The sequence below is a fragment of the Marmota monax genome, unplaced genomic scaffold, assembly GCF_021218885.2.
Source record: "Marmota monax isolate L192 unplaced genomic scaffold, Marmota_monax_Labrador192_F-V1.1 WCK01_AAM20220418_F8-fsc00125, whole genome shotgun sequence".
NCBI classification, from domain to species: Eukaryota; Metazoa; Chordata; class Mammalia; order Rodentia; family Sciuridae; genus Marmota; species Marmota monax.
In genome coordinates this window covers 9,073,553-9,094,899 of record NW_026695235.1, presented here as the reverse complement: position 1 = coordinate 9,094,899, position 21,347 = coordinate 9,073,553, and the positions used below count along the sequence as shown (strand labels likewise).

General features: G+C 51.4%; 1 long non-coding RNA gene across 3 annotated transcripts; it reads right to left on the bottom strand.

The window, feature by feature from the left end:
* Positions 1–6,583: 6,583 nt before the first annotated feature.
* Positions 6,584–12,456, bottom strand: LOC124089172 (uncharacterized). 3 transcript variants are annotated; one of them, XR_006850640.2, is made up of 6 exons: positions 11,583–12,456; positions 11,323–11,423; positions 10,468–10,616; positions 9,720–10,113; positions 7,826–7,904; positions 6,584–7,637 (listed from the first exon to the last, which is right to left on the bottom strand). It is a non-coding gene; the product is annotated as an uncharacterized LOC124089172 (long non-coding RNA). The 3 variants fall into 3 exon arrangements; XR_009226217.1 differs by having other exon boundaries at positions 6,584–7,904; positions 11,583–11,655; positions 11,876–12,455; XR_009226216.1 differs by having other exon boundaries at positions 6,584–7,904; positions 11,583–12,454.
* Between the last annotated feature and the right edge of the window lie 8,891 nt (positions 12,457–21,347).

The following is a 21,347-nucleotide window of genomic DNA, read 5'->3' as shown; positions in this document are numbered from 1 at the left end:
CCAGACTTGTGAGACAATGAATCTTGGTGACTTCTGCCACCAGAAACTTGAGGATCCTGTCTGTGCCTTTCTAATTACACATTTCAGGACAGGCCAAGAACTACAAGAGGCACTGGGAGGCAGAGCTGGGCCACACTGCCTGCCATCCCCACTTGGCCTCATCCTGAACGCTGACCTACACGGGCCAGGTGGCCTTGGAGGATTCCAGTTCTCAGCAGTGGGCTAGTCAGCCATGGGAGCTGGGGGAGCTGTTTGTGGACGTAGCAAAAACAAATGCACACGTCTCATTTGCTCTCAGTCACGGCCAGATCACAGACGGCTCCTCCCCAGCATATAAATTATTGAAAAGGATGTGTTCAACATCCCTGGGAGTCAAGTGTTTAGAATTTGAAATTTATAAGGAAATGCAAATTGAGAAGTAACTAGTTTTCAGCATTCCTTCTGACACTTATCTGGGAATGGGGGAGCAAACATCACAAGCCATTAAGGGTTTCTAGTAATTAAAATGAATTTCAGAGCCAAAAGTAAAATGTGGTTGCTGATGGAAAATAAAAAGTCTTATCAAAATGGGCAGGCTTTAGGAATAACTTGAAAGAGGGAACCAGATGATAAGTGACACCATAGGGCAGAATGAGTCAGACCAGGTCCCCACTCAGGGATGGGGCTGCCCCTCCGCAGCCCCTGTGTGGGCTGCTGGGCCCTCCGCACACACTGGATTCAGTGATCTCTTGGCAGAGGGTTTACCCAGCAGGCAGCTCTCTGCTTCTCAGATGAGAACATAGCAAGGTCTCCTGGAGGGCTTGGAGAAGCAGGCCCACCCCGGGGGCCCTCTCGGAAGGCTCAGGAGGATCCAGGATCCTGCATTGCTAACTGCTTCTCTGATGCTGCTGGTGCTGCCGGCCCCCGGAACCCCACTTTGAGAACCACTGGTCCTAGTCCAGGGGCAGAGGAGCAAGGAGTGTGAGCACAGTGTTACTTGTAGAGCAGAACAAGGACACCTGAGAGGGCACTGGGGCAGGTGTGCAACGTGGGTGGGGCAGGGCACGTCCTGGCTTCTCAGGTCAGCTCTTCCCCTGACCTGGTGAGCCTCCTCTGTACATCACTGTTCAGTGGATGCCCAAGGAACCAGGGGCTGAGACCACAGAGCTGTGGGTGACCCTCCTTCAAACACCACCTACACTCTCTGAGCTGTTTCCACATCTGACACAAATGTGTCACATACTGAGCATGTCAGATACTGGGCCCAGTGCCTGGCATGTAGGAAACCCTAATAAGTGCTGGGGTCATTAGTATTTTTGTCATCACCGTAAATACATGATACTTTAAAAACCTCTAACTGCTACCTTCAGGGGTCCTCAGCCAGCTTTCAACCTTCAAACCACTGCCCTCGCCCCAAGGACAGCAGATGCTCCCCCTGCAACGCCACCAAGAGTCCAGTGGACAAGTGCCATGGTGTGCGCTCTACCTGCTAAGAGAGCCCTGCCTCTGAAAGGTCCCCAGGGACGTGAGTCTCTACAAAACCCAAGAGTTTCATTCTGGCCCAGGAACCATTTGGCCACCACCAGAAATCTCTATATATGATATTGCCCATATTGCAGGCCAGCTGGGGTTCCAGGATTACCCACGGAACAGGAACTGAAGGAAGCTCTGTAAAATCCTAGGGAAGGTTTTCGCCATCCCTTTCTCGCTTCACTACTTGTTATGGTTGAATTGTGTTCCCTCCCCCAAATTCCCATGTTGAATCCTGACCCCCCCGTACCTCGCAGTGTGACCTCATTTGGAAACTGCTGCAGATGTAAGGAGTTCAGAGGAGGTCATACCAAAGCAGGAAGGTCCTTAATCCCATAGGACTGGTATGTTGTTAGAAAAGGGGGACACGTGGAGACACACACCCCATGGGGAGGACACCACATGGAGAAGAAGGCAGGGATTTGGGAGACGTGTCTACAGCCCCAAATGCCAAGGACAGCCAGTAAGCCACCAGAAGCTGGGGAGGACCCTGGAGCAGAGGCTCCCCAGAGCTTCAGGAGGAGGCCACCTGCCAGCACCTTGATCCTGGACTTCAAACCTCCAGAACCCAGAGACGGTCGTGCCTCTTGTTTAAACCTTGACACCTGTGACCACTGTTAGGCAGCCCCAGCACAGGAAGGTGGGGGAGCAGCCCCAGCACAGGAAGGCGGGGGAGCAGCCCTCTTCTTCGTCCACTAGTCCTGAGCTTGGTGCTCCTGGGACCCGGGATGGAGAGAGGGAAATGAGCAGTCGAGAGAAGATGGAAGGTTGCAGAGAGAAAGACCTGGGAGAAAGGAGATGAGGCAGGAAGCACAGACACAGGACTGTCCAGTGAGAGGCACTTGGGGGCAAAGGGAAGAAGACACGGAAGGGGAGTTTGAGGGGGATTCCTGTGTGTGTGCAGCATCTTTTTCTTCTTTAATTTTTATTTTTTTAATTAGTTACACTTGACAGCAGGGTGCATTTATGCTCTCTGCTCTATCATACATAGGTGGGTATAATTTCTCATTTTTCTGAGTGTACGTGTTGCAGAATCACATCAGTCATGCTGTCACACACGCACATAAGGTAACAAGGTCTGTTTCCTTCTACTGTCCCTCCTGTGCCCACATCCCCTCCCCTGATTTCCTTCTTGTTTCTCCAAGAAACCTTCAGTAAAAAGACTGAACTTCGATGCTTATGCAGTCAGCAGTGTGTGTGTATAAACAAGAGCTGTGAGCTTGTGAGTGTGTGTGTGCGGGCGTGTGTGCACATCTGTGAATACCTCTATGTGTGAGACTAGGCCGACCTCACCCTCCTGACAAAAACCTACTGGCAAAGTGGCTGCGCACCCCCCCCCCACCGAGTGTGGGTACAGCTCCCTGCAGGCCTGGCCCTTGTCCAGCTGCAAGAGTCCCCAAAGCCAGTGCCTTTGGTCAGAACACTGTTGAAGGAGTGGAGAGTTGTTAAAATGTTTAAGAGGTAAAATAGGAGGAACTGGTGACTGTCACATGAGAGATGAAGGGACATAGAAATATTCATTCCCTCCCTTGACAGAGGTTGCTCCCAAGACCCTCCTGCGCTCCATCTCCTTGCCAGGCCGCACTGCAGTCCGAATGTGTGAGTTCCCCCAATTTTGTATGTTGAGATCGAATCCCCCAATGTGACACTGTTAGAACCTTTGGGAGGTGACTAGGTCTGAGGGTGACGCCATGGTGAATGAGATGTGTGCTCTTATGAAAAAGACCCCAGAGACCTGCCTCTCCCTGTCTGCCTCATGAGGACACAGTGTGTAGGTGGCATCCAGAGCCAGGTGGGCCTTCCCTAGACCAGGTCTGCTAGCCGCTGGATCGTGCCATCCAGCCTCCAGAACTGAGAGGCCTTGCCAGAGCAGCCGTGCTGCTGATCGGGGCCAGACACGTCCGTGTCCACAATGTCAGAATATCAGCAAATGCACAGGGGCAGTTCACTGGACACTCGTGCGTCACCTGGTAGTTGTAAGCCAGGAAAACGCTGTTCTTTTATTTCAAACTATAACACTCAAGTCACACATCACCCTTCACAGAATGATACGTAATAGGTCACAGAACACTAAGAAGGGGTTAAGGTGGCCTCGGGGCCACAGATGCTGAGCCGGGGCACAGGCAGACAGAGAAATGATGGCAAAGACTCACTGTGGCCGGGAGGGTTTGAACAAACCTCTTCTACAGACTGTCAAAGCAGAGGGTCCAGGTGGAGGGCAGGGTACATTTCAGGGTCAGCTTGAGGTGTCAGCGTGGGGTGGGCCATGCATGGTGTCACCCCAGGGGAAACTGTGCTCAGCTGAAGCCTGATGGGAACAGGAAACTGAGGGGTCATCGCTGTGGCAATTGTCCTGGACAAGGTTCCTGATGAGTGACCAGGTGACAGGGTCAGGGTGCCACTTTGTCTAGTCTCAGGTGGCTCCTCCTTGTATGGGTCTTAAGTGAGGGGGTCGCATCTGGTGAGGTTGATAAGCTCCCTCGTCTGATGTGATTTGGGATGTCCTGATTCAGTTTGATAAGTTGGCACATATTAGTTATTTATCAGTTTATGGGGGTGCCGGCAGCTGGTGGCTGTGGACGTGTACGACAGGGTGTGGCGTGGCCTCCCTTGGCCCCTGTACTCAAGATGCAGCAGCTCAGGGCCAGCTGCTGCTTACAGAGTGGGGTGACTCAGGGTGAGGCCCAGCCTGAAGACCGCTGCTCTGTTCGCCATGGAGTAGCTCAGGGCTGGGCAGGCCGGCTGTCCACAGACATCAATTCCTATTGTTTAAAAGCAAGCAGGGTGTGGGGCCCTAACAGGCAGACAGGCCTGCTTCCTGGGGACCGATTTAGAGGCTAAATCACTGAGTCTCCAGCAGGAGGGTGGCAGCATGGTGAGCTGGACCAGAACAGGATGCAGTGTCCATGTTCTGCATCAGTCCCCAGCCCCAGAAAATTCAGATAAAAACAAGACGGTGCTAATCCCAGGGGGAATGTAGGAGAAGGGACACCTGTGTCAGCGGGTGGCCGAGTGAGTTATCAGTCAGGCAAACGTTGCTGGCTCAGAGCTGTGGCTGTGCTACTGCCACAGGCCAGGTCTGCACGGAGCCTGGGAGACGTGCTGAGGCTGGTCGGAGGCCTGGCCCTGCTTGCTCCCTTAGCAACCCCGAGAGCCTGAGGCTGGGGTTTAACTAGAGAGGTGCAAGGGGTACCCTGGCAGTGCCCGGGTCCCTTTGAGGACGGAGCTTCTCATTCATGCGGGGGCAGGTGACTGAGAGAGGAACCTTCATCCAAGGTCGGGCTCCTCCCTGGGGCCCCTGCATCCGAGCCCGTGTCCCCTCCCCAGCGGGGCCAATAATAATAGAGAAAGAAACCGAAGAGAAGGAGCCCGTGGGCCTGGGAAACTGACGTCAACTGAATAAGGGGGACAGGTGACAAGGGACGGCAGAAGAGGGAGGGCCATGACCAGGGGATAAGCCTCTCTGGGGCTGTGGGGGAGGAAGGGAGGTGGTGATGCTGTCACCCACCGTCCCTGAGGAGCAAGAGCAGGTGGCCTGTTTGTCTGTGGGAAGCCTGCATCTCTCCTGCCTCAGTGTGCTGTGAGTGGAGTCGAGCCTCGGCCTCCTGGGCTGGAGTCCGAGGCCTGGGGTGTGGGGTTGCCCCTGGACTTGGGAGGGAGAGGAGTCCACCCTGCAGTTGAGGGGCTGCACGGGCTGTTGCACATGCACCTGCCAGGGCCCTGCCGCCCTCCCTCTCCATCTCAGGGAGCTCCTCCTCCCTGGGAGGACACAGTCACCAAGTGCATGCTTCCAGGCTCAGGAACTCGGCGGGGCTTGGAGAGTTCTAGCTCTCAGAAAGGAATTCCTGAACCTTCCATGGGCACAGATCTCCCTCGGTACCTTCTTCCTAACCCACCTAACCACGTCCTGAAAGATGTGATCAGCTGAAAAAGAGACTGCGTTCCAAATAGACTTTTCCAGCTCCGAAGGTCCCCTGCTGGCTCCTGCTAGCAGATTGGAGAGACAGACTTGGAGAACCCCGGGGCCAGCACCCTGCCTGCCACAGAGCACTAGGGGAGAAGCTGGTGTCAAGGCCATGAGCTGCCACTCAGCTGTGGCTCTGTAGCAAGGTGGTCACGGTGTCCAGGGGCTTTCTCCACCATTCCCACCCAGACCCTTCTCTGGAACTTGAATTGTGCTCACCATTCAGCTCAAGAGCAGTGGAACTGTACAGGACGCCTGCTGTCAGAGGGACCCAGTCATGTTCCAGGCCTCGGAGAAGTCAGAGTTCAGGGGGCTTTGAAGTGTGGTTGTGTGTGTGTTGTGTATATACGGCATGTGTGTAGGTGTGTTGTGTGTATGATGGGTGTATGGTGTCTGTGTGTATGTGCATGTGTGTGTGTGCTGCTTGTGTGTGGGGAGTATCGGTGTGTGTATTGTGTGTGTGGTTTGTGTAGTGGGTACATATGTCCTGTGTGTGGTAGATATGTGTTTGCATGCTGTGTATATATTTGTGGTGTGTGTATATGGCATGTGTGCTGTGGTATGGTGTGTGTCTGATGTCTATGAGTACTTGTACAGTATGTGTGTGCAGTGGGTGTGTGCACTGTGTGTGTGGGTGTGCAGTGGGTGTGTGCACTGTGTGTGTGGGTATGCCGTGGGTGTGAGCATTCTGTGTGTGGGTGTGCAGTGGGTGTGTGGGTGTGTGTGTGGTGTGGGTGGGGAGCTTCAGAGCTCCTTCTAGAGAGGCAGGACTGGCCTGACCGTGCTGTGACATGGGCCACTTGCAAGTCACTCCCCGTTGGGTGATGTTAGGAACACACCACTGTGACAGAGTGTCAGACGCCTTTGAACCACCCTTCACCACATCCTCGGTCTTATTTAGAGCCTGAGTTTTCATTCTCTAACTTGTTTCTCCCGCTGTTCAATTTAAATATGTCTCTTTGTGTACTTTCTAAAATATGTATTTCCCAAACCAAAATCATGAAACATATTTAGAAATAACATTATTTTTATGACTTATGAATTTATTTATGAGAAGTTTTACAAGCATTCAAGAAATTCAGCTACTGATGTTTCACAAAGTGACTTTATTGGGAAAAGCAAGATCAGAGGGAACCCCGGGGATTCTGGGAAATCCCAGCAGGTGACCTGCAGGTTGGGGAGATGCCGGCGGGTAGCTCTGGGCAGAAAGCAGTGGGTTCCTCCTACATCTCTGTGGCCTTGGTTTCAGAGAATGAGGAAGAAGGGAGGGGGGAACTGAGACAGCAAGGGGGAGAGAGGAAAGAAGGCAGGGAGCCAGGGAGGGAGGAAGATGGCCGTGAGCTGGTAGGGGACGGGCAGGCCGTGGTGCCAAGGGCTGGGTGGTGCTGCCTGGCGAGAGGGTGGCCAGGCTCTGGCCCTCTCAGATGGCTCCCTCTCACCGAGCTCCAGGGTGGCTGGCGATGGTGGGTGGGAGGCCTGTTATCCTAGCTGCACGGTTCTTCTGTGGACACTGAGCGTGTTCCAGACCCGTGCCCCTCGTCCTTCTTTCCCTGGGGTGTCTCAGCCAACAGTGTGAGAGTGAGGGAAGCAAGGCCTGTTGCCAAGGAGAACGTGTTCCTGGACCCCACCTGGTGAGCACACAGTGGGCAGGTGCAGAAAGCAGGGACAATTGCTGGTCACTCTTCACAGAGCCCCCACCACCACCGCCACAGAGGTGGACGCAGTGTTGGGAGTTAAAGACGGAGCGGCTGAGCACAAAGGCCATGTGGCCCCTTTGAAAATAAGAAACCAATCTTAACCATGTTTCCCTCCCCAGCAAGGCAGGGTCCCGGCACAGACACCTCTAAAGATGCCTGCTGTCGGGGTGAGAGCGATGCTTGAGTCTGCCCCTCGCCCGCTGGATCCTGTGAAATGCTTCTCTCGGTTCCACAAATTCCAGGCTGCCTCTGTGGCAGCGGGAAAGGCCTGGAGAACAAAGCTCCCAACCGGAGGGGCACCTCCTAGGAGACTGGGTTCTCAGAGCCGGTCCCCTAAACAGTCTCTCCTTTAACCTAAGGGAGGTACTAGTAAGATGAAAGTGGAGGTTTCTGCATCACAAAGATGTCTCCTTCTGATAACAGCAGATCAGGGATTCGTGTCCAGTACTTGAGGGCCAGCATGCAGCCTGCATGAAGGTCACATTCATTTATCTCGTTATTCATTTAATAAATACATACTTATCACCTACCAGGTGCGGACAGTGGGAATGTAACAGTGAGCAATGGCACACTCACAACACAAGCATCATGTGGAGAGAAGACACACTTACCGAGCAGACCTACCATGGCTACTTAGGGCAGGACAGCGACTCACCCCATAGGAAGGGTCTTCTCACAGACAGCAAGAGAACGTTCTGGAGAAATCTGTAAACACTGATTCCAAAGAGGTACACCTGGAGACAGAGGTAGAAGAGTTGATGGACAGCTGAGTTTTGGGGAGAGCATTGTTACACTGGAAACATAAAATATATTTCCATGTCTAGAACATTCCAGTTGCCATTGAACGCCTAGAGCACTGTTCGTCGCTTTCTTTTTCTTTCTTTCTTTTTCTTTCTTTCCTTTTCTTTTCTTTCTTTTGTTTTTTCAAGCCTTGGAGTACTATAAATTTTCACTGATGGAGAGCACTGTTGTCTCCGTGAGGATCAAGTAGAAACGGACCCTCAGCATGGTCTAGTCCAACATCCTATCGTTCTGCTAGGAGCACATTGAGGCCCAGAGTCATTAGAAGACACAGAGGCTCACAAAACTACGTAGTGGCAGAAGAGGGCCTGAGACTCTTGTACCCTGGCTCTGAGTCCAGGTGGGCGTGTTTAAGACTGTCACTCTGCCGCAAAGAACCACCGTGGACCCTGCAGGAATGGCTCTCAGAAAGGGCACTGGCTTTAGTTGGGCTCAAAGGACTCTCACCTGTCCATGCTGAAGGAAAGACAGGATTCCTATGGTCCTGCATGAGGACTGGGACGTCGCAGGCCAACCTTGTCTCCTTGAGAATCCTCTCTGGTGTGTCCAGTGAGGCAGGAAGAGCAGCTGTCCTCCTGCCCCAGTCAGCTCTCTGGGTCTTGAAGCCTACAGACTTGACTGAGCTCAAGGGCAACCATTTCTGATCTACACAATGGTGACTTACAGACGTGCTGGGCCCTCTGCGTGACCTCTTTCTTACCAGGAGAACCTACTCAAATGTGCTCTGAGTACTCAACGTTTTACACTCAGTCTAAGTTTTCCATATTGGATTCCACTGTTGTAATGAGTCATGTTCATGGAAAACGGTGCACTTAATGGTTGGAAAAAAACACATTTGGAAGGCATTTGGTGCTCAGCAGGTGTAGGAGGAGGTGCCCACTGACTGTTGCAGGTAAAGGGAAAAGATAGCTTTATTGTCCCTAATGGATGTGGCAATTTGCTTCTTCTAGTCAACAATCAATGTGAATTAGTTGCCTATAACAACCGCCAGCTATGGAATTAATTCTTGGTTGTGAGTACTTATCTGCTAAGTGGAAAATACCTATTAGCATGAATATTCAAACGACACCACAGGCCATTAAAACTCCATTTGTTCTACAAACAGAGCACTTGACGATTTGGGAGAACTGGCTTCTCTTAAGGAGCATCAACAACAGAAACTTCTGACTCTTCACAGTTAGTCTTTTCAGCCCAAAGTAAGAGGAAGGATTGTATTCATCTACCGGAAGAGGACGGGGGACTGGAATGTCTATTTCTTTTGGATTTTGACTTCCTGGTAGCAGTCTCTGGGGTCAGGGACTTAATGGAGCAGTCACTTGGAGCTGGGCTGGGACCACCAGAGTGTTTCTCCGACTGTGCCAAGGTTTTTATAGCTCCAAAAATTACCTCTGCCAGCAGAACCTCTGTGCACAGGAAATTTATCGCCTGCCAGCAGGTTTAGACGGCAAGAAGATTGAATAAGAGAAATTAAACTTGGAAACCCCTGGGAAAGGGCCCGATTTCTCGAGGGAGCTCTGAGGCCGTGACCACTGAGGCCTTTCCATCTGCCTCTGACTAATGTGCCTTGTTCTGGGAGGCGCCTGTGAAGGAAACCAGGGAGAAAGGAGAAAGGATGGGGGGGTGACGGCCAGGGCATGAATGGGGTCGGCCACAGGCACTCCTATCCAGGTCCCAGGGAGAGGGACTTGCCCCATCTTTGGGGGCCAATGTGTGAGCTAATGAAGTGTGGGGGACACACGGGACTTCACCTGCAGGCCACTCTGAAGGCAGGCATGACGAGGAAGCAGGGGGGTTTGGAATTCCTTCTTCACAATTTAGACTGTGGCCAACTCCGGAGGCCTCTCATCTTCTCAAATACATGCAACTGATCCACTGTCGTACTTTCTCAAGAAAGTTTCATACTGATATGTCACGGGAACCAGCCCCATGATCATAATGACAACCACCAGTCGTGTGCAGGGGCTGATGTGTGGCTCCTGCGCTGCCTCCATGTCACAGGTGGGACTCTCCACACTGAGGATGGGGAACTGGGGCTAAGAGAAGGGAAGTGACTTCCCCAGGGCCAAGACAATGACCTAGCTTGAACTTTAGTCTTCCTCCAAAGAGAGGGGTCTCTTTTCTTGTCAAATGTACTCTAGTATCCTGGAAAATAGGAAAGGAATTGTACTGTTATGTGATTGATTCTTGCTAGGGAAGATGGCACCCACAGGAGTAAAAGTACAGGTCAAGGATCCTGTGGATAAAGGGAGCTGAAGAATCAATAAACTTTCATTGTTGATAAATACCCACATCTGTGGTATTTTGTTATAGCAGCACGAAGTGGGCTGACACAGTACTCCTGCTTCATTCAAGTATTTATCTTCAGGTTTCTATTTTTATTTGCGAATATTAACAATTCCAGAACTCTACCAAGGGCCACCTTCTAGCCACCATGCAGGGAATTTCGAAACATTAGCTTAGTGTGTTGGTTAGATTTCCATTGCTGTGACAACATACCTGCGATAATCAACTTAAAAGGAGGAAAGGTTTATTGGAGTTCACGGATTCAAAGGTTTTAATCTATGGTTGCTTGGCCCATTGCCCTGTGGGGGCTTTTGCAAGGCAGACATCATGGTGAGCACATAGCAGAAGAAGTCTCATGGCAGCTGGGAGCAAAGAGAGACACAAAGGGGCCAGGGTCTCAGTATTTCCTTCAGGGGCACACCCCCATATTCTAACTTCCTCCCACAAGCCCCACCTCCTACACCTTCTGCCACCTCCCAACAGTGCCAGGGGCTGGGGACAATCCTGTAGTACGTGACTTAAGATCCAAATCGTATACTGGGGGTGGGGGGACGTGGGTGACGCCAACACAGAGACGCACCTGCTGGTGCAGCTCCGACTCCTTAACAAACCCCGCTGGAATGTGAGGGCAGCACCCCAGCCTTTCTCTGCCACGTGGTGGGAGCCTGTGGGCGTGGCCCTGTGGACAGAGGGCCTTGGCAGAGGTAGTTCAGATAGGGAACGCGGGGTGACGTCATCGGGATTCGGGGTGGGCCCTGAGTGCGCTGACCCCTATCCAAGAGCAAGACAGAGGGAGATCTGAGAGGCGCAGAGGAGGCCGCCCAAAACTGGGCTCTGGCGCTGGAGGGAAGCGCCCACGAGCCCCGGGAGTGGGCCCTGCCTATGTCCTGCGCTCCTGGCCTCTGGAACTAGGGAAGAATGACACGTGCTGTTGTGAGCCACCTCCCTGGTCTTGGGGCCAGCGGAGAACACCCCTGACCACCTCAGCTTCCCCTCAGCGCGGGGGACCTGCCTGCCACCAGGGCACGGACCTTGTGTCTTGACAGTTTGTGGTTTTAGAAACCGCACCTGAACACGCAGGTCTCAGCCTCTCCAAAGCTGGTGGACATGGATTTCCCAAACATAGCAGCTGGCAGAACAGTGCGCCTTCAGGCCTGGACCTTAGGAACCTGTGGGGGACATCAGAGCCCCGTAGCAGTCACAGGCTGGAAAGAGGCAGACGACACAGAGGCCACCACTGGACACCGTGTGTCTGGCACGCTGCACCCACGTCACCCATTTCCCCAAGAGCTGGTGCCTGTGGCTCCTCTGAGGTCCTAATGACTCACCCGCTGGCCATCTCGGATGTGCAGTCGAGGCCTTGAGCACAGATCCAGGTCCCTGGGAGACCCTGCGGGGACTCTGGGAGGTTTTCCTAATGAGACGCTGCAGAACACACAGCCCTGACCGGCGCTCGTCCTTCCTGTGACGCTGCCCCACAAACTCAGTTCAAGGGCATTTCTGTTTATCCACAGACCATCACCAGGACTTGGGGGAAGTAATTTAAAGGAGCAGCTATGAGCTCGCGGCAGAAAATAAAGAATAGAATAAAGTAAGCCAGCACTTCCTGGCTCTGAGCTACCTGGAGCCAAGAGCACTTCAGGCTGCTGAGGTTTCCTTCAGTCCGACGTTGATTGTGTGTGCTTCCCAGTGGTGGCAGGTCACAGAGGAAGGCCTTCAGGTCAGGAGAGCTCTGGGTGTTCAGCTATACCTCCCTGCCTCGGCGGGCTGCCCCAGGACAGAGACACTGAGGATTGAGACGGAGCTGACCCTGTTCTGGGGACACAGCTCATGAGTCTGCTGCTTGCTAAAGGGGTGGCTCCAGAGTAGAGATGGCTGAGAGCAGGGAATATTCCAGAGCTTATGCCTTTGGCCAGATGCAGGTTTCTAGGCCAGACCTCAGGCTATCTGTGCTTGTATGTGGCTGGAAAATCCCAGATGAACCAGAACCACACACACACGCACACACACAGAGTCAACATTCTATCGGGTAAATCTACACACTAACCAAAAATAAATCTGAATATTTGCACAGACATTGGTGACTGAGTGGAATAGAAAACCCCCAACACAAAGTTCATACCAGAAATCAGCTCAAAGCGGAGGCTGCAGAGGAACTCTGTGCCCAGGGAAGCCAGGAACAGAAAGGGTATTGCAACACAAATGTGTGCCAGAGAAAGGGTGGCATGGCGGGGCGACCCAGAGAGGGAGCCATGTCTACCACGGTGTCCAGAGATACCCTCAGACCCACACCCCTCCATGATTCTTGTGTGTGCCTTGGCCACCATGGGCAAGTGCCCTGGGCTCACCCTGGCACTCCTGGAGACTCAGCACAGGGGATCAGCAAAACCATGTCACACCAACACTGCAAAATCGACTTCAGCGACCTGAAATGCAGGACCCAACACTTACCCCTTGCTGCTTTGGGACTCTTTATCGGCTTTTGCCCATCTCTGAAGCTAATCCGTTTCCCAGGGCAGAGGCCCTGGCCCAGGAGAATCACCCTCTGTATCAAAGCCCCATAGACGCTGGGGGTGGAGAGATGTTACCAGAGGGGCCACTTTCCTCAAAAAGATAAAGTCTCCCTGGTGTTCTCAAAAAGAAGGAAATCACAGAATCCAACTCTTTAAATGCAGATTTGTTTGACACAAATTATCTCTGAGCTTGATCTTTCAGGGGAGCCAGCGCTCCATCAATTAAAAGGCCCTCCTCCTTGGTCACGGGCTCTGGAAAATCTCCCCCCCTTGAAAGCATTTCAGGGCATTTTGAATATTTTGTTTTCACCAGATAAAAGCCGCTTTAGAACACAAAGGTCATAGTTTCTGTGATTCATCTTTTAAAAGGAGCCATGCTGGGTGTCTTTTTAATGAAGCCGTCCAGAAAAGATCAGGAGAAAACCTTTCCAATGGCCAGTGGAGGAAAGGTCAGTGACCGCAGAGGACCCTCCTCCTGGTTTACTTTGGGGCGCAATCAGTGAAAAGCTGTGTCTTGGCTTTGTGGCCAGGAATGTAGGTTATGGTTTTCTCCTCTCTAGAGCACAACAGTGGCCATTTACAGTGGGCCTACTGTGAGCTGGCACCTTCCCCCGAGTGCCCTCCGATGTCACAGCAAACCTAGGAACAGATGTTTTCTCCCCGTCTGCGGAGGAAGCTACATAGTTAGGGCTGCTGATTTGCATAGTTAATTGCAGACCTGAGATCAGAGCCTCCTGGCTCCTGGGCTCCAGGCCTGCTGGGCACAGATTCCTCACTGAAGTCACTGGGAGGTCCCAGGAGCTGCAGTTGGGTCCAGCGCAGATTGGTTTAACTCAAACCAGCCAGGCACTGTGTATCAGCAACTAGCCCAGCAACAGCCACAGACTCCTTCAAGGGTAAGAATAGTCCTTGGCTCCAAGGGCTCCAAGCACATTGGAAGATGAGCGCCCCCGCCCAGCGCTCCGCCAGCCGCCTTTGCACCCCCGAGGGGGTGGCCGTGGCAGGAGCTGCAGGGAACAGTGCAGCTGGGTTGGAGTGAGCACAGGGGTCATTCAGAGCAGGGTCAAGGCCAAGCCTCAGTTTTCCCATCGGAAACTTGGGGTGGAAATGATAACGACACCTATCTCAAGGAGCTGTGGTCATTAAGGCCATGGATACAGAGCAGAGGGAGCATCATTGCGCAGAGCGGCAATGAATGAGCGCTGGTCACTCCACCTGCAGGTAGGCGTCTCCTCTGAGACGCACCCGTTCAGCCTTGCCGACTTCAAGATCCTGGTGAGTCCACGGCACGGACACTACGAGCTCTGCAGAGCTGGCGTCTCAGCCACTCTCAGCCTTGACGACTTTGGTGCACATTAGTTGACCCAAAAAAAAATAGAGGACCCTGTGGCACTGAAAGAGAAGAACAAATAAAACGAGAAATCAAGTGGGGGTGGAAAGAGGCAGATGGACGGCGTTGAAAACGCAGAGAGATGGATGTCCAGGCTTCAGCTTTTGTTACCGAGTGCTGGCCGTGGACAGCTGGTCCTGCCACTGTTGTGGTGTGGATACAAGGAGTCCCTCAAGACTCCTGCTAGTGCAGGAATGTTCAGAGGTGAAGTGGCTGGACCGTGAGGGCTGTGACCCATCAGTCCCTGTTGTTTGAATGGATTAGCTGGGTGGAGCTGGAGGCAGGCGGGGAGAGGCTGCAGGAGGGGGTACCGGGGGTGGAGAAACCACTGGGCACAGAAGTCTGGGGTGGGGACCTCTGCCTAGTGTGTCAGTGCTGGCATTGGACAACAGCAGAGGCCACAGTGCCAACAAGGACGCCCAGCCCTTGGCCTCATACCTGCTGCTGCCCTTGCCTCGGTCACTGCCCTTTCTCTGAGCAAGGTCCTCTAAACCTCCCTTTACTTCTGGAAGCTTCCTCGCTGCTTCAATCAGCAGAAGTGGCTTTTGCATTCACCCTAGAACTTCTGACACTCCCCAGGAATCCTGGATGTGATCACACCCAGGTCAGTAATGTCAAGCAGTTTGGGCCCCACAGACCGTGTCCCCGCTGTGGCCCAGTGACTGTCTCCCACTTCACATGAGCTTGCTTATCACTGACACACACTCCCTCAGTCAACAGGAAAAATCGAGGGCCTTCTTGACACTGGTTCAGCTGATGCACCTTTGAATGGAGACTGAAAGCCTGGATTTGTATAGGTCTTAATCAGCCATTAAAGACATGCCTTATTCCACAAAACCCGATTTTCCTGAGACAAGCTGGAGGCTCCTTTCAAGGGCACACAGGGCTCACTGAATCAGGATGCAGCTCAGTCCTCATTCTGTGTCCGTACTGAGAAAGTCTTATTTTTCAGAACGTAATTATAATAATTGATCTAAGTGACATAATAGATGGGTTTTTGGCTTAGAGTCAAACCACAGGAAAGGGCTTATGAACAGAAAAGTGCAAATCTGTAAGCCCTTGGCTCTGGAGGTCATGAAAGCACCCAACCACCCAAAAGGACAGGGCCAGCCAAGAAATGTCACTCTTATTGCAGGAGATGAATCCTGATTTCCCTTCAGACTTGAGGGGAAGCTAGAAATTTCCCTTAGCTGCATCCAACAACTTCTCAGTGAAAGGAGACCATGAGGGAGTCCCAGATGCCAGAGCCAAGGAATGGCGGCCAGGGCCCCACCTTGAGTCCATGAGCTGAGACCCAACCCTAAGTCAGGGGTGTACGGAAGCAGGCTCTTCAGGAGGTGGCTAGGTTGTGGAGGAACAGCTCTCAAGAATGGGATTGGTGCCCAGAGGGACCCCGTGCCTCTCCCTCAGTGTGGGGGGGTCACAGTGAGAAGATGCTCCCACCAGGTGCAAAGGTACCAGTCTGCACCTCAAACTTCCATCCCCCAGAACCGTAATGGATTCGATTGCTGGTAAACCATCTGGTGAGTGGTGTTTTGCTGTAGCAGCCCAAGCAGACGAAGATAGTGGTCAAAGCCAGGTGAGGTGCTGGTGACGGTGGCTCTGGTCCTGGTGAAGAGCATAGGTGTAATCTTGTGGCACAGACTCTCCCACGAAGTAGTCGTTTGCCATCACAAAGATGCAGTTGGCACATGGCCGTGAGGTGGCCCCCATGTGTCATTGCAGTGACTCGTCCTCTGACTGTGGCTCCTCGTGTCTGCTGGCAGCCAAGATTCTCCAGGAGCCCTTCCTGGGGAAGGGACGACATACAGAACCCCGGCACCAATGCCCAGCTTCTGAGTTTACAGAGACCTTTGGAATTCACTGGAGAAACCAGTTTATTAAAAAAAAGAAGAAGAAGCCATGTGACTTGTAGACGCCAGGATCCTGAAGGGCCAGGGGAAGGACATTTTATGCCCTGAACAATAGTCTTGAAGAACATAAGAGAAGGTGAGGCCCGTGGTCCTGCTCTGTAGAGGAACGTTTAGACGTCTCAGCCTGAAGTGAGGGAGCACAGGAAGGAATCCCGACAGTCATGGGTCAGGGGTGTCGAGACGAGACACTGCACCCAGACTGCTCCTGTCATCTGGGGCCGAGTCATGCAGGTTGATGGGGGGGGGTAGTGTCACGTGTTGACTTGGTTGGGCCACAGCACCCAGTCGTGTGGTTACGCACCAGCCACTGTGAAGGCATTTTGTAGATGTGATCAGCATTTAAAACAGCACACTTTAAATAAGAAAAATTGGCCTCCTAGGATGGGTAGGCCCCATTCAATCAGTTGAAGGCCTTAAGAGCAAAGAGGAAGGACTTCTCAAGATGATGACATAAAAGTCCTGGCTGCGTTTCTGGCCTGTAGAACTTGATCTCAGGACTGTAATGATAATGCTCACCTGAATTTCCTGCCTATAGCAGCCTCCACCAGGACACACTCAGTCCCTAATAGTATATATCTACACGTAGGTAGGAATTCACAGGAAGGGAGATGTGGCCACAGGTGCTTCCCATTGGTTCTGCTTCTCTGAAAAACCCTAATGCAAGGTAAAGATGATACGTGACCCTCCCACCTGGAACAGCAGGGGGTTCCAAGAGCAGAGGCTTCCACCCACCCTGGACGGTACCAGGCAGGAGGGTGGGAGTGATGGCTGCCCAGCCCCATGTAGTTCCCGGAGATCACCCCTTCCTCACTTGCAGGATGCTGAAGGAAGTGGCAAGCAGTCTGCTGAGCAGACCTAGAAAGGTCTAGGTGGGTCAGGGATGCTTGATCTAATGAGACCTTGCGTGTCTCAGAAGCTCAGAGAAACGGACCTTGACATTTGCCATGACTTGAAGTGTCCCCCAACGTTCATGCATTGGAGTCTTAGTCCCTAGTGTCATGTTGATGGTGTTTGGAAGCTGAGCATTTGGGAGGTATTTAGGCTAGATAGGGTCATCAGATGGGGCCTCCATGATGGCATTGGTGAAAAGAGCCACCCGAGTCACACGTGGCTGCTCTTCCACCACGTAAGACACAGCAAGGAAACCCTCTCCACACCTCTGCTCCTTGGTGTTGGACTTCCTGGCCTCCAGAATTGTGAGAAATAAACTTCTTTTTATCCTTAATTGCCCAGTCTGGGGAATTCTGTTGCATCAGCCAAGAAGGGACTAACACAAGGCCTAAGGACAGAACAGGCCACCCTGTTCAGGATGTGGCTCTTTCTAAACTATCACCCCTGCATTCACACACCACTACAGGGAGGTGGGAAGCAGGCCCGGGCTGCCGGAAGAAGCTGTGCTTATGTTAGATGACCCCACCATCATAAGGGGGCTTAGGATATAAACATGAAAGAAGGGTGCTTTTCTGGATGCTTGAGTTTGAGAACAAGACTAATCTTTGATGCAGACATTTTAGCACTAAGACAGTGAACCCAACGTCCTCACTCAGGAGAGAAATAAACTACTCTTTGTCATCATTGCGTTTTATCCATCCAGAGACTGAATTTTCAGGGAACCCTCAAGTCCTAGCACAATGTGCAATTTTACACTGTGAGTTTTTACTTTGATATTAACCTTTAAAATCACAAGCACACTCTGGATACCTGGGTGCTCACGTTTGCCTCTGGATTTATGTTGTGAGCCCAGATGACTGACCACTGTTGTGGTTCAGGTGTGGCTTGAGGGTCCCCCAGGCTTCTTGTTGAAACTTAATCTCCACGATGAGGTTTAAGAAGGCAAAAATGATTCCACCATGTATGTGGAGGCAGGAATTTTGGAGGAGCTTAGGATGAAATAAAGTCATTAGGCTGCAGCCACCACCCCCACCCCGGATGGCCTTACAGGAAGCAGAGAAACCAGTGGAGACCCACACACACCAGCATGCTCTCTGCCAGCAGGAAGCTGTCACTAAATGCCATTCCAGAACTGTGATCCAACTGCTTATAACTTACCCAGCTGTGGCACTGTGTTATTAGCAACATGAAATGGACTGATGCAACAATCAAAAATGGCAGCACTTAACTTTGGTGTTTGTCTCAAGGATCCAGAAGATGGCTTTTCCTTTCCAAAGGGAAAAAGTCAAGCTTGACAAACACTCCTGTAAAAAAGAAGGCAGAAGGCCAGATCAAAGATTTGTACCCCAGGCCCAGCAGGGAGCGTGAGTCAGCTTTTCATCCCTGTGACCCTGGGACTGACCAGGGCAGCTTAGAGGAGGAACAGCTTATTTTGGCTTATGGTTTCAGAGGTTCAGTCCATGGTCAGCCAAGTCCATGCTCTGGGCCCAGGCCCAAGGTGAGGCAGAACCACAGTTGAAGGGCACAGTGGAGGACGGGTTCTCAGTTCCTGACAGCCAGGAAGCACAGAGAGAGGGGCCAGGGACAAACATACGCTCCAAAGGCACACCCCCGTGACCCACTTCCTCCAGCCACCCCTCCCTGCCTACAGCTACCACCCAGTTCATCTCTATCGGTAGATTAATCCCCGGATTGGGTCTCAGCCCTCATGATCTAATCATCTCACCTCTGTGCATTCTTGCATTGCCTCACATGTGGGCTTTGGGGGGACACCTCATGCCCAAACCATAATACAGGGTCACTCTCTCACCTCCGGTAAGTTCACCTCTACAGAATGTGTGCTGTCAATAGTGAGGCCCTGTGGAGCTGGAAAGCCCAGTGCTGTAGATGAGATGTCCCGGAAGTCTTAATTACAACCTACAGAGAGAGAGAGAGAGAGAGAGAGATTAGATTTTGAAAAGCTAAATGTGTAACCCTGACCATACCTCCAAGGCCATGCCTGGCCTATGGCAACCCAAAAACCTATTTTGTCCATTGAGGACACATCAGTTTGTATGAGCTGGAATTGCTCTTTTGGAAAAGATAATTCATTAACTCTGGAGCCCAGAGGAAAATGAAAACAGCTGGAGGGGGCGGAGCAGGGCATCTATTATCTGGCTTTCCTGGGTAAAGAGCTCTCCATAACTTTCTTACACGGGATGTTGTCTCTGGCTTGCAGCCTAGGGCACTGAGCGTGTCAGAGCCGCTGGGGAGCAAGATGATTACTCTATTAAATTGAGTACAAAGTCAATCAACAATATATCATCAAAATAAAAATGCAGCTTCTAAATGTAATTTATCTCTCCAAAGATATGCTTGTGTTAGAGGCACAGAAAACCTAATCTAAAATGCAGGAAGGTTCCTAGCCTGAGGCAGGAGAGGGACCTATCATTTCAACCATGCTAATTCTCAGGAGGTCACGGCAAGAAGGAGGCTGAGTCTCTTTCTTCTTGCCTGAATATTCCAGTCTCGCTAAGAGAAGGATCTGTCCCCTCTTCACAAGGTGTTTAAACAGGCTTTCAGAGCAAGGTGTGAAAAAGAGATAATGAGACTGTGGTAGAATTTATGTATCAAAATGAAGTTTACGTCCTCAAAAGTCGTCACCTTGAGTCTCCAGGAGCTGAGTTCCATGGTGGTAAAGCACACGCAGCCATTTTGGAACGGCTTAAGGAACCATTTAGAAATGATCCAAGAAATACAGCCTAAATTATTTATTCAAAGCCTGTCTTTCATTAGTAGAGAAGACCTGAGGCTGATTTGCTTTATTCAGTATTCTCAACTCTAAATGATTCTACACAATTTCAAAAATTCGAATCCAGCATAAACGGAGAAGGATTACCAAAAGTAAGAAGAATGTCATTCATAATTAATGTCTTTGGAAGAATTATTTTACTGCTCTGTGCTGTGCCTCATACCCAGCTCCCAGTATTTGTTAAATAAATGGTCAGTCTCTGAACTTGTGCATAGTTGTTTGACTGTGTGCTTTAAGCCCAGTGTGAACACTGAGTCACACTTCTGCTTGGTTTTTTTTGTCGTTGTTTGTTTGTTTTGGCAGACTCTCTTGGCATATTTCTGCTACTAGAACAAAATCCCCAAGACTGGGTAATTCATAAAGAACATGAGATTCTGTCTCATAGTTCCTGAGGCTGAGAAGCCCAAGATCAAGGTGTGGCATCTGGTGAGGGCCTTCTTGATCTTATTGCATGGAAGAAGGCTTCACATTGCAGAAAGTTCAAGAGAGGGGGAGGGAAAAGAGAAAAGGAAGACAAAGGGACCAGAATTGAGCCAGTTCACTCCGACAGTAACAAGGCGACTCATGATAAAAGGATTAATCTGTTCATGAGCATGGAGCCCTGAAGTCCTGATCCCCTTTTAAAGGCCCCCCATTTTAATACTGTTGCAATGGCAGTGAAATTCCAACAGGAGTTTTGGAAAGGACCAGCATTAAAAACCATAGCATAAATGTAACGGGTAGTTTTCATCACTGTGGAAAGATGCCCGTTGATTCCAATGCTGTTGCTGCTGGGCAAGATGTTTTTGGAAGTGATTTTGTTGGAATTTATTTAACAATACTACAGGACATTGCCAGCCCACCAGAAGTTCCCCATTAAGCAAATGAATGCAGGTTATGAAAATTAAAATTCCAGATCAAAGTCATGCATTCGGAGTAATAATGAGCCAGTCGTATGGAGATGTCTGATGGGTGCTTGGAACTGGGGCTGTCGCCCAAGGGAGAGTCAGAGATGACAGACGGAAATCCGGGGTCACTCAAGCAGACGTGGATGTTGAAGCCCTGGGTTTTAGTGAAACAAAGAGAGATTGTCCAGTAGCAAAAGACCAGAGTAGGTGGCAAAAGATGTGCTAAAAAGCCCACCTCACCCCACAGGAACACCCAAGAAAGGATGGAGGGGTGTGTGCATCGGCAGAAGCAGCTGGGCGTTTGGGGTGAAGACTGAAAAGATGCTTCTGCACTTTGTCATCCTGAGGTCACTTAAGGACACTAGGAAGAGTCTTCAGAAGCCAAAGTGGAGGGGACGGAGGTGGGAGAGGAGAAGACATGGGCAGCCCTCTGCAAGCTGAAGGAGGGGCGGGGGCGGCTTGAAGGAAACGTTAGGGTTAAAAATGTTTTGGGGGGAAAGCAGAGACATACAGATGTCTCCACGCTGAAGGAGACAGACAGGAAAGAGTGTGGACATTGTGGACAGGACCACACAGTCCTGGGGCAGAAACAGGACACAAAACGGAGACATTTTTTCCCTACAAAGAGAGTGCTACTTCTGCTTTAGGCAAGATGGAGCAGGCACGGTGGCCAATGCTCCCCTTAACAGTAACCACCACAAAAGGAGG